The 13,107-nt window shown below is 41.4% G+C and overlaps 1 long non-coding RNA gene across 1 annotated transcript; it reads left to right on the plus strand.

Moving 5' to 3' along the window:
- Positions 1-3,639: 3,639 nt before the first annotated feature.
- LOC145532083 (uncharacterized) lies at positions 3,640-9,520 on the plus strand. The gene is made up of 4 exons (XR_014072972.1): positions 3,640-4,112; positions 5,472-5,644; positions 6,321-6,432; positions 9,201-9,520. It is a non-coding gene; the product is annotated as an uncharacterized LOC145532083 (long non-coding RNA).
- Positions 9,521-13,107: the final 3,587 nt, after the last annotated feature.

A 13,107-nucleotide genomic window follows, 5' to 3' on the forward strand; every position in this document is an offset into this window, starting at 1 on the left:
TTTTATTTCTTCCCTCTCCTTTCTCTCGTCTCCCCCTTTTCTTTTTTTTCCTTTTGGTTCACCACCATGTGGGCCTACTGCCGCTCATTTATTCAACAATCTGTATAATTTTAACATCAAATGATTAATGATTTCCCTGCCAAATTTAAGGAAACAATTGCACTCAAACCCCTCTGATGTCAATGGCGTATTTAAAAGTCTAATTTAACAGGAACATACTTGGCGTTTTGATTCCTTTTGATTTGCCTTATCTTTTTTCATCAACTTAGGAGATTTTTCAGCTACAGTCTTTTTGGATCCCTTTTAACTCTCAGGGTATGTGAGTGCCCTGGGCTCCTTCACTCATTTTTTTTTTTTAAGATTTTATAAAATTGAAGTATAGGTGATTTACAATGTTATGTTAGTTTCAGGTGTACAGAAAAGTGATTCAGTTATATATATATATGTATAAAATTCTTCATATATACATACACACATATATTTATTCTTTTTTGGAATCTTTTCCCTTATAAGTTATTATAAAATATTAAGTATAGTTCCCTGTGCTATACAATAGGTCCTTGCTGCTTATCTATTATATATATAGCAGTGTGTATCTGTTAACTCCCCAGTGGCTTCCAGGTGGTGCTGGGGGTAAAGAACCTGCCTGCCAATTCAGGAAATGCAGGTTCAATCCCTGGGTCAGGAAGATCCTCTGGAGCAGGACATTGCAACTGACTCCAGTATTCTTGCCTGGAGAATCCCCATGGACAGAGGAACCTGGAGGGCTGCAGTCCAGTGTGTCGCAAGGAGTCGGACATGACTGAAGCGACTTAACATGCACGCACACACGTTAACCCCCAAATCCTAACTTGTCCCTCTGACTCCCTTTTCACTTTGGTAGCTATAAGTTTCTTGTCTATATCTGTGAGTCTATTTCTGTTTTGTAAGTTCATTTGCAGCATTTTTTTTTTAATTTCAAGTATAAGTGACATCATATGATATTTGTCTTTCTCTGTCTGCCTTACTTCAGTTAGTGAGATAATCTCTAGGTCCATCCATGTTGCTGCAAAAGGCGTTATTTCATTCTTTTTCAAGGCTGAGTCCCTGGGCTCCTTCAGAAGGGAACATAGTAGGGAGAAGGTCAGAACATGCCCTTTCTGCTCTGGCAAGACAAAGATGTTCGCATGACTGGTGTTGCTGAAAGCAGGCTCCTCAACTGGCCTGTTTATCTTCACAGGTCCCGTTTGAGGAATTCTTTCTATCCCAGTCTCCTGATAGGGAAAGTGAATTCCAAACCTGAGGCCAATACTTTGAAAGGTTATGGGAAAAATAAATACTTTAGTGTCTGCAAATAATCCCTTCTTGCTACAAGAAAAATATATCTATTAATAAAAAAAAAATTGTTGGGCAAATATTTCTTCAAAGAAAGGCAATAAAAATGACAAGGTGCTTTACACAAAGGCCTCCAGCCCACGGTAAATGTCCTGAGTTGCTACAAATGCTGTCTTAACCCCAGAGTAAAGTGCTTGTCGGACATGAGACCATCAGTCGTAGCTCTAGGAAGCGGGGCTTGAGTGGAGGGGCTCCCAGAGAATCAAGCCCAACTATAAACGAGTTTTCTCAGTGCATTTGCTTGATGCCTAACTCCTTTGCTTCTGAAAGATCCGAGTGAGAAAGGAATGGAATAATACCATTGGAGGATCCTGGTTGCACCTAGTAGGTAAATAAAATTCAGGGCTGTCAATACCTCTGGCATCTTTTTAGGTTCTAACAACCAGAAAGCTTATTTAAAGATCTATAAGTGAGAAAATATGAGATATTAAACATTTTCTCTCTCTCTCTCTTTTTTTTGTATCTGGACCATTTTTAGTCTTTATTGAATTTCTTACAATATCGCTTCTGTTATGTTTTCATTTTTTGGCCCCAAGGCATGTGGGTTCTTAGTTCCCCAACCAGGGATTGGTTGCACCCTTTGCACTGGAAGGAAGTCTTAATCACTGGAGAGTCAGGGAAATCCCCTAGATATCTACTCTTCATTTAAACAAATTTTTTTCCCCTTGCCCCTCACCCATCTCCTTCAGGTAGAGGAATATTTGAAACTGCTAAATATTTCAAAGACCGTATCAAGGGATTAATAAACTGGAATTTCAAAGTCCATAGGTCTAGAAAGCCTTTAGAAAGACTTAGGGTGGTTTGAGACAACTGGGTTAGCACTTCTTAAAATAATACAATTAGGAATCCAGTAAATGTCTTCAGGAGATTCTGAATGATAAAGACAAATTTCAACTGTAAACCTAAGGATTTTAAATACATATTTATTTTCTAACTAATATATGTTTATGATAGAAATGGGAAATACAGAAGAATATAAAGAGCCTTTCAATAGAACTATTCATAATCCTACCACCTTTAAATACTTTGGGAGTCTGGCAGGGAAACACACACCTATACACACAAAGTAACTACTTTGGCATCATATTAAATATACAATTATATGCCCACCTCTTTCCATGTAACATTTTTTAATCTTCAACACTTACTGTACCATTAACTATACATCAGACATGTGGTTTTTGAAGACCGAACTGATTACTACCTTATGGATACTCCAAATTAATACTACTTCATTGTATGCCACTTAGAGTTTCTAATTTTTGGTTATTATAAAGGTTTACCTCAGTGGACAATTGCGTATCTGTTTGTGTGTAAATAGCTGGATAAATAGATCATTTTCTTAGAATAAGTCCTAATAGAAGACTGACTAGGTCAAAGATTATGAGCATTTTAGCAATTCAAGTTTGGATACCAGGTCAGCTTTTCAAAGTCATCCGTGCCAGGAACTGCTGATTTGGGGCCAGTTTCCTTTGGCGAGGAGTGGACCATCCTAATGGACAGTTCTAATTTATCATGGGTATCATCCCAGTTGGCAGACTCAAGCTTCTGTGAGCTTGGCAGCAATGGGTTCCATCCAAGGCTGATTGTTACCTCCACCTGCCCAGAGTTCATTATGGACCCTGGAGGAAGGCCCATCCATCCACAATGAGGTCCTCATGGGCAGAGAGAACAATGGTGGCCATTGAGATGCTGGCGGGAGATGTCAACTTTGCGCAGACAGCTGCATCTCCCCTTCAGCTCACCAGCCGCCTCTGGAGAGCTACGTGAACTGCTCCCCCCTCAAACGTCCTTCCTCTCTGTGTGAGGGAGAAAGATAACGAATGTCTACTACATGAAGCAATTAATCTTTAGAAAAAATAAGAACTAACATGGGAAGAGCATCTGTAGAAGATGCTGTATTCTATTTTCGGCAAAACGTGAGCATCTATAGATAAATTGCTCTGTCTACAGCACATTCAGATTTTACCACCTGTGAATTTAATTGAGTCAGTATCTAAGTACCGATTTAAGTAATATGCTCACTTATAAAGTTGGTGCATGTGAGGTATCCTTACAACAAAGAGGAGTTGGTTTTCTTTGGATTTTCAAAGTTAAAAACATGGTTATCTTACCCTAGGTTAGCTTAAAGTTTAAAGAAGGGCAGTAACCCAGGGTCATCGGTCACTATGTGCAAACATCTGTTTTCCTCTGGGTCACAAAGACACATAGCCTCCCTGTTTTCAATTATTGCATCATTCTCAGGGCTTCAGGGAGTCCCTGTCCAGCCACTGTGGGTTCCCCAGGCTGCCCTCAAACAGCAGCTCTGAAATGGCAGCCAGTGCAGAATCTGGGTTTATTGGCAATTCATGGACAAGGGAAGGGACGTGTTTGGGAGCGAAGCAGTTGACAGCACCTGTATAAAGAATGTGTGGGTGTTTGATAATTATGATCACCCTCGGAATGCTCCCAGGAGGCATCTATACTGTGCAGGCAGCGCAGCTTTGCCTCAGCAAGTCAGTCTCTCTGTGGTTTGAACTGGAAGCTGATGGATTCTGAATGTGCATTCTTTGCGAGGAGAGATGGCCAAAGTGTCCTTCATGTCCATTTTCAGAGCCCAGCACTTGGCTGAGCCCACATTGTGGCAGGGAAAGGGCCTTAACATGATAGATATTTCTCATGGCATTCAGATTCGCTTTAGGGATAAAACGTGGGAAGAGATGTCTCCACTGATCCCGCGGCCAATATTGTCCCCTCTAGTGAGTATATATGTATTGAAATTAATACAAGTACATATTTGATAAATATATACCTCTTTCTGGTACTTCCCTGGTGTTCCAGTGGTTAAGACTTCACCTTCCAATGCAGGGGCCTCAGGTTCAATCCCTGGCCAGGGAGCTAAGACCCCACAGGTCTCATGAGCGAAAAACCAAAACTTAGAAACAATATTGCAACAAATTCAATAAAGACTTTAAAGCTGGTCTACATAAAAAAAAAAAAAACCCTTTAAAAAAATATGCCCATTCCAGGTAATCTTCCTGTAGAACATCACATAGAATCCTTTTACTCATCATCATTGAATCAATGAGTTGCTGTGGACATTGAGAGATCTTCTTTCTGACTTTCCGTCTTTCAGTAAGTGATTGACCAAGTCACCCAGGACAGACCAGGCTTACACTTTCTTTTTAAAGGACCCCATAATGATACCAAGTGTTGGCAAGTGTGGGAGGAAATGTGTTCTCTATACACTGCTGCCTGTAAGTTGATACTTTCACCATTGTCTGCAAAAAACTTAAGAACAGCTTAAATATCTATAATAAGGGAATAAACTCTTTAGATCCATATCATGGGATACTTTGCAAAAGGTGGCTCAGTATATACTGACATGGAAAGATAAGCAAGATGAATATTTTTGAAATGAAAAATATAGAATAATATATGTAGTAGGACAGTATCTATCATGTGTGAATAGAATACTCCCTACAAGAATATGTGCTGTCTGTGTGCATGTGTGTGCATGTAAGACAAAGATCTGGAAAAGGACAGAGAAGATTACCTATTGCATAAAACATATTTTGAAACAGAAATCAGGTCTGGGGAAGAGCATGGTCTGGGCGAAGCTCAGCTTTATTTGCAATGTTTATAATTTGTACAACTAGTGCTTATTACTTATGTATTTTATTCATGTATTTATTACTTTACTCTTGATATTACACTATTGCTTCATTGTAGGATTTACATATTATATATTTATTTATTAAGTATTATTTTATTTATTTTTAATATTTATTTTTAATTGATTGATGGTTGCTTTACAATATTGGTTTGATTTCTGTCATTCGTCAAAATGAATTAAACATAGGTGGACACAAATCCCCTCCTTCTTAAATCTCCCTCCCACTTCCTGCCCAGTCCTATCCCTTATTTTTTAAAAAGTAGAAGAAAATCTCCTGAGAGCAAGATAGTTGGTGGTCATGCGTGCACGCATGCTAAGTCACTTGGGTTGTGTATGACTCTTTGCTACCCTATGGACTAGCCAGTGTAGCTTGCCAGGCTTCTCTCTCTGTGGGGATTCTTTAGGCAAGAATACTGGAATGGGTTGCCATGCTCTTTTCCAGGGGATCTTCCTGACCCAGGGATTAAAACTGCATCTCTAAAGTTTCCTACATTGGCAGGTGGATTCTTTACCACTAGCATCACCTGGGAAGCTCCCATGTTGTCCTAGAGATCGCCAAATGCGGTATGCCATTTAAACATCTCATATCCTGGATCACAGACCTTCTTCCTTCTGGTAAGTTGAGATCTTCCCCTTTTTGATTGAGCTGATGCTTATTTTTCTGGGTTTCCCTTCCTATTGGGCATTTTGAAAATTCAGAGAATGCAGTCAGCACTTTTTGCCTGTTACAAGCCCTCCAACTGGCCTGCCTTCAACTAAGCCAGCTTCCCTGTCTCCCTGGAGGGGGACAGTTCTCAGCTCCACTCTCAGGGCTGCTGGACAGCTGCTCTTCTCACTGACTGTGCTGGCTTGAACACGAGCACAGACACCTGTGAGGTCTCAGCCTCAGGACTCCTGGACCAGGTCCGTCCACATCTTGTCAACGGCACACAGGAAAGGTCCCTGTTGGTTGAGAGGAAAACGTTAAGATTTATTTTTCTTTTTGAAGGTGATTGACCCCAGGAAAGAGTGCTCATTTGGAACATGAGCTGTCAGACTATGCTGTGGACAATTAGTTCTCTGCCGCTGGTTGCATATTAATACATATGTGCAAATTCAGAGATTTAACATCGCAAGCCAAACATAGTTATCTACACACAGTGGGGAAAAATGTTCACAGAAGATTATGTGAACTGTCGATTTAAGTTCTTCTTAACACATGAAAACAGCTGTCTTACTTTCCTCACAAGTCAGCAGCCTGTAGAATTCTATTACCTGAGTCAAATTTAACACAATTTTCCTTTTTTTTAAGTGATGAGCTTTATGATGAGAGACAAATAGAAAATTCCATCTTCGGTTGGTGGCAAGAGGTCAAGGGCAGCAGATTGAATCCATGGGAAATGGTACAACCATTCACAGAGAAGGTGGGGTGCCCCAGCCTTTAATTTCACTCCTTGGACCTATTAGATTTCTCACATCAAATAATGATGTTGGTCTCACCCCATCCTTGCCAACCGAACCCCATGGTGATGTTAAAGTGAAAGCCAGCACTGACAAGTTCTAGAAGCTTTCCCTTCAGTAGTTTCTGAATATTTTTAAAAAATGTCCTTCGTAGGTGGTTTCCATCCACACAAATTGATGAAAAGCATATGCTGAACAGAACACAGCATCAGAGAATGCAGATCTTGTGAATAAAGCATCAATCATTTGGTCCTCCTGCCTCTGAAATTCTGGATGGACTTCTAGCCTGTCTACCAGCCTCTTGAGTCCCCACGGGAGCTCTGCCCCCTGAGTGTAGTGAGAGCAGGGCCATCTGCAGCTTGGGATCTGCCATCATTCCTTCTCTTTCAGGTCCTGACAGAGGGATTCCTAAATGGAATTGGCTCTTTCTCTCTCATGCCTGGTGGTTCAGCTGGTAAAGAGCCTGCCTGCAATGTGGGAGACCTGGGTTCAATCCCTGGTTTGGGAAGATCCCCTGGAGAAGGGAACAGCTATCCACTCCAGTATTTTGGACTGGAGAATTCCATGGACTCTATAGTCCATGGGGTGGCAAAGAGTTGGACACGGCTGAGCGACTTTCGCTTTCACTCATGTGTCTTCCTCCATCCCAAGGGAGTCTTGAGAAGACACGTGCCCACCTCTTCCCAAGTCAGGGTCATCTGAACACTGAAGGACTCCTGCCTGTGAGTTTTTCAGGGTCTTAGAGTTACTTACAAGTAAATTCCTCCCCCTAACAGTAGGACATATCCCTGTTATTTTGTCTGTGTCTTTCAAGATACTGCACTATAAACATGCAGCCAACTGTAGATTTGATGTGGCAGGAACAGTCTGTTAGCTCCAAGCCCTGGACCTTGGCTGTGTATGGAATGTCCTGTTCATAGAGCAGGCAAACAGAAGGGGTTTGTGGCTTCTCCTCCCCTCTTCATGCTGGGCCACTGCTTCAGCCACACCTCCACTGTCTGAGCTTCCGCAATGGCCTCTGTCTAGGTCTCCAGGATTCTCCTCTCTTGTTATGTCTCCTATGTCTTTCCTTGATTCCCTTGTGTTGCCTACTGAATAATATTAAAACTATATGTAAATATCCGGATCATTTTATCCCCCATCCTTGCCACATCCATATTTCTGCTTTCTATGTCTGCATCTCTTTTCCTGCCCTGCAAATAGGTTCATCTGCTCATTTTCCTAGATTCTACATATATATCTTAATATATTATATTTGTTTTTCTCTTTCTGACATTTCATTTTGTAGGACAGTCTCTAGGTCCATCCATGTCTCTACAAATGACTCCATTCCATTACTTTTAATAGCTGAGTAATACATATAGCTGATTTACTTCACTGTACAGCAGAAATCAACACAATATTGTAAAGCAACTATATTCCAATGAAAAAGCATTACACCTAATTTTAGTATACAGAAGCCCTTGAGTACGACATGCCTTGCCATCTATTGTGGGCTGAACTGTGTGCCACAGTGAGATTCAGATCCTGTTTTTGATACCTATGAATGTGACTCTTTTTGGAAACAGGGTCTTTGCAGATACAATTAGTTCAAATGAAGCCACTGACAAAAGTCCATCTAGTCAAAGCTATGTTTTTTCCAGTAGTCATGTATGGATGTGAGAGGTGGACCATAAAGAAAGCTGAGTGCTGAAGAATTGATGCTTTTGAACTGTGATGTTGGGGAAAACTCTTGAGAGTCCCTTGGACTTCAAGGAGATTCAACCAGTCCATCCCAAAGGAAATAAGTCCTGACTATTCATTGGAAGGACTGATGCTAAAGTGCTGAAGCTGAAGCTCCAGTACTTTGGCCACCTGATGCGAAGATCTGACTCACTGGAAAAGACCCTGATACTGGGAAAGATTGAAGGCAGGAGGAGAAGGGGATGGCCGAAGATGAAATGGTTGGATGGCATCACCAATTCAGTGGACATGAGTTTGATTAAGCTCTGAGAGTTGGTGATGGACAGAGAAGCCTGGCGTGCTGCAGTCCATGGGGTTGCAAAGAGTCAGACACGATTGCGCGACTGAACTGAACGGAACTGACTGAGGTCATCCTGGATAGTGGGTCTCTAATCGAACATGGCTCATATAAAGATGGAAAAAAAGACAGGGACATTCATGCAGAGAGAGGAAAAACATGTGACTACAGAGACATGTGATACAACCACAAGGCAGGGGAAGCTAGCAGAGCTAAGAGAGGAGCACGGAACAGACTCTTCCTCAGAGCCTCCAGAAGAGCCAGTCCTGTCAGCACCGTGATTTGGACTTCTGATTTCCAGAACCACGAAACAATACATTCCTGTTGTTTCACATCACCCAGTTTGTAGTAATTTCTTAGAGCAGCCCTAGGAAACTAATACATCACCTCACTTCCCTCCCTATGAATGAATGCAGGGGAATCAGAGGGTATGTGTGTAATAAGACTGGGAGCCCCGGAGGAAAGACATCCTCAGAGGAAGCCTATCCCTGGTCAGGTTATCTAGGAGTGGACTCGCTGACACCCCAGGTGCAGGAAACCCTCACAATAGATAAACTGCTCATGGCTCTACCGTGTGCAGCAGACCAAGTCTATGGTCAAACATGGCTTTAATCTTGAAGGTCAGACTCGACTAGCTGCAAGGAAACTATAGGAGATGTGAATACATTTCCCTTTCTTTTAATTTCTTTCTTTTGCTGTCTTTATCCATAGATACTTTCTCTGACTTCAGTTCAAGGACATGCTGTGAAGTTTAAGTCTTTTCCCCCCATCACCGTTGTAGTGCAAGCGGCACTGAGGATGTAACAGAAGAACAAATCTGAGAGAAGAACAGACTTCCATATTGAATGTATTCCTTTAGCTCTAACCCTGTACTCTATTGTCTGAGCTTAGCCAGGCTGGCTCTGCACCTGTTGTAAAAGAATGTTGCCTATACCCTGAAATACATAGTAGAGCCCATTCGCAAGGCTCTGCCCTTTAAAGGTGTAACATTTTCCCATTCGCATAGACATAAAAAGTTGCAGAACAGAGAATAGCAGTTGTCTTGTTGCAGGTTTACAGAAACATTGTGATCAGACCTAATTGGACAGCTGTAAGAACAAAGGATTCCAGCATCAAGAAGTTTGAAATAACCAGCCACAAGCCCTCCCTTTTAGTATAAAAAAAGTCTGAATTCTAACTCTGGTAAGATTGTTCTTTAGGACACTACTTCCCTGGTGGCTCAGAGGTTAAAGCGTCTGCCTCCAATGCAGGAGACCTGGGTTCGATCCCTGGGTCGGGAAGGATCCCCTAGAGAAGGAAATGGCAAACCACTCCAGTATTCTTGCCTGGAGAATCCCATGGACGGAGGAGCCTGGTAGGCTATAGTCCACGGGGTCGCAAAGAGTCGGACACGACTGAGCGGCTTTCCTTTCCTTTCCTTTCCACCATCTTCTCTATCTGCTGACTTTCCAAATAGTAGTACTATTCCTTTTCTCAACACCCTATCTCTTGATTTATCAGCTGTCATGAGATAAGCAATATGAGCTTGAACTTGGTAGCAAGGAGGCATCTATAGACTTACATAGATGGAGACTTACATAGAAAGAGCTAATATACAATTGAATGAATGAATAAGTGAACAGAAGTCTTTCAAACTGTAAATTACCATGCTGAAGCTTCTCAACCTGGTATCTTTTGCAGGGTGAAGGAGCAGGAGAGAAGATGCTTGGGCGGGTGGTGCTTCCCTAGAGAGCAGGCATGCCCTCTGGGATCTGAGAGGAACAGCATTGCTCCCTCACTCAGCAAGAACAGCTGGTCCATCTTCCCCTGCTTGGTTAGGCAGAAATTCTTTTCAGAAATCATGAAGGGTTTATCTTTATTAAATTACGGATTTTTTCACATTTGCATTTTTTTTTAAAACTCAAGGCTATATCCATGGGATTTGTGGGACTAATTGGAAACAAAATTTCTGATATTTAATACAGTCAGCTTTTCCCCACATGCTTGCTTCTTCAGAGGGACTAGAGCTTTCTCCAGCTTGTGGACAGTGCAAACTGCAACTTCACTTTAAAATCAGAACTAAATATGGGGTTCCAATTGGCTCTGTCAGTCCCAGACAAAACTGAGTACACTGCCTTTGCATCCACCTTTTTAACACTGTTTCTTAGCTATTTCTAAACTATGTGGAAACAACTGCCAGCATGTATACACGCATGCGCATATGCCACATGCACAAACACACACACAGAGGTGTGCACAAACCACTATGCTGGTTTTCTATAAGGAAATCATTTACTCCCCTTCATGGAATGAGGCTTAATCCAGAAGTGAACAAGCTGAACCCCGTTTCAGCACCAGGCAGCAGGCAAGGCTGCACAACTGAGCAGCCCAAGTATTTACTGTTGTATTTGTTGTTGATTTAGAAAACAAACAAATGTGTATTGACGTAAAGCGATCTAAAAATTCAATTCAGGCATACTGACTTTTTCACACTTAGGCATCAGAGAGTAGCTGAGAAATGAGAGATTCAACCAGTAATGGATGTGTGCCAGCTCTTGGTTGTAAAGCACATTTGAAGGCTTCTCATCTCAAGCATCTATCACAGTATTTAGCACAAAACGAGCACTCTGGTTGGTGCTTTGTATGTCTTAAGGGGAGTGGATGAGCACAAATGCTTGTGGTTTTTTTTTTTTGCTTCTTCAACCCCTTCACTCTATCAGGATAGACACAGAGGGATCTCTACAAAAAATCCATCCTCTCCACCTCTGTGCTTCACCAGACCCCCTCAGAGACAAGTAAACTAGTACCTCCCTTGGCCCTAAAGTATAGCCCATAATTCATAGTAAATTAGAAATGGTGGAAAATCTGAGAAGCCACTGTTTGGTGCAGATTTCCCAAATACAAATGATGCTCCCTATTTTAAAAAAAGTTTTTTATGTGTACCATTTTAAAAGTCTTTATTGAATTTGTTACAGTATTGCTTCTGTTTTAGGTTTTGGTTTACTGGCTATTGAGGAATGTGGGATTTTAGTTCTCCAACCAGGGATCCACCCCACAGCCCCTGCCTTGGGAGGCAAACTCTTAACCACTGGACTGCTAGGGAAGTCTTGATGCTCCTTTTCTGATAGATGAATTATCCTGGGAATTCCCAAAATTTGGGTAACTACCACACTTTGTCACTGGGTTCTGCTGTCCTTATCTTCTAAAAACATATATTTTAGACCCATGAGCTAGGGTATCAGGAAAATTAAAATTATTGTTATCTCTTGAGGTAGTTTATGAAAGGGTGTTGCATTTGATAACATAATATAACAGAATGTTCTGTTACATTCATTGTAATCATCCCATTTGGGACCACATCAAGGTAGCCAAGTGCTGTCGTCTTTCAGTGCAGGAAGACCTTTGTTGTTGTTGTCGCTCAGTCGTGTCCGACTCTTTGCGATCCCACAGACTGTAGCCCTCCAGGCTTCTCCGCCCATGGGATTCTCCAGGCAAGAATGCTGGAGTGGGTTGCCATTTCCTTCTCCAGGGGATCTTCCTGACCCAGGAGTTGAACCCACGTCTCCTGTGTCTCCTGCATGGCAGGCAGATTCTTTACCACTGAGCCACCAAGAGCTGCCATTCTGTAAAATGGAGTATCATTTGACACAAGGGTTTCTTTACACAAACAGAAAGCATGGTCCCCAAATTATAAGCAAACCTTATTTTGTGCACTGAGTACACGGAGTAATTACAGGTTCTGAAGAGACAGGGATTGTGGATTGAAGCTGTCTCAGTTTGGGCTTTCTTTTTGTGGAAGTGTTTTAATTATGTCTTTGATGGCTTCGAATTCACAAGAAACTGAAAAGGCAATACACTGATACTCCTCTTGGGTGCGTATCAGCTGACTGTATTTGTTTTGTTAAGTGATACAAGGAAATGGTGAAAAGGCTATAAATTCTTGAAGGAGATGCTTATCTCCCTCTGAAACTGGCAGATTTCTAACCTCAGGATGAACCCTGATGGGTAGCATTTTAGGTTGTTTATGGAGAGGGGCACAGTACCCTTTTTCAGTTTTCAGGGTCTAAAAGATGGATTTCTCACTTTGGTCTTCTCACAAATATCGAATGCAGTCATCTTGCGTAGCTTTAGTAAGTCTAAGCTATAAAATATAACAAGGAGGTTTGTACTGTTGGCATTTTCATAATGAGAAATAGTTGAAAAGCATTATCTTTTACCCAGATTGAACTTTTAAAAAGAAGCTTAGAAGAAGTTTTTAAAAAGTTTAGAAGGATATCATATTCCTTTAAAGGTTATAAACATGCTCCTTATTTCTTGAGCCATATGGATTGCATGATTAAACGAACTGAGAAAACATATAACATTGCCTACAAAATTACTTTTATTGTATTTGATGCATTAAAAAAGAAAGGATATTTTAAAACGGAGGCTGGTGATGACTTCCTTCTGGAGTCTCCCGTTAGTGTGTTTATCAAATGCCAACCAACCAAGGCAATCTATGAATCAGTCTTGTTGGTGGGAAAAAGTGACTCAAAGCAATTACTTGGCCCTGTATAGATAAAAGGGTTGGTTAAATGCCTAATTTTTCTTGCTGGCCAATAGGTTGGTATGATATCTTGTAGTTATCATCTAAATTAGT

The sequence above is a fragment of the Giraffa tippelskirchi genome, chromosome 13, assembly GCF_054371585.1.
Source record: "Giraffa tippelskirchi isolate mGirTip1 chromosome 13, T2T-mGirTip1v1.2.pri, whole genome shotgun sequence".
Classification (NCBI taxonomy): domain Eukaryota; kingdom Metazoa; phylum Chordata; class Mammalia; order Artiodactyla; family Giraffidae; genus Giraffa; species Giraffa tippelskirchi.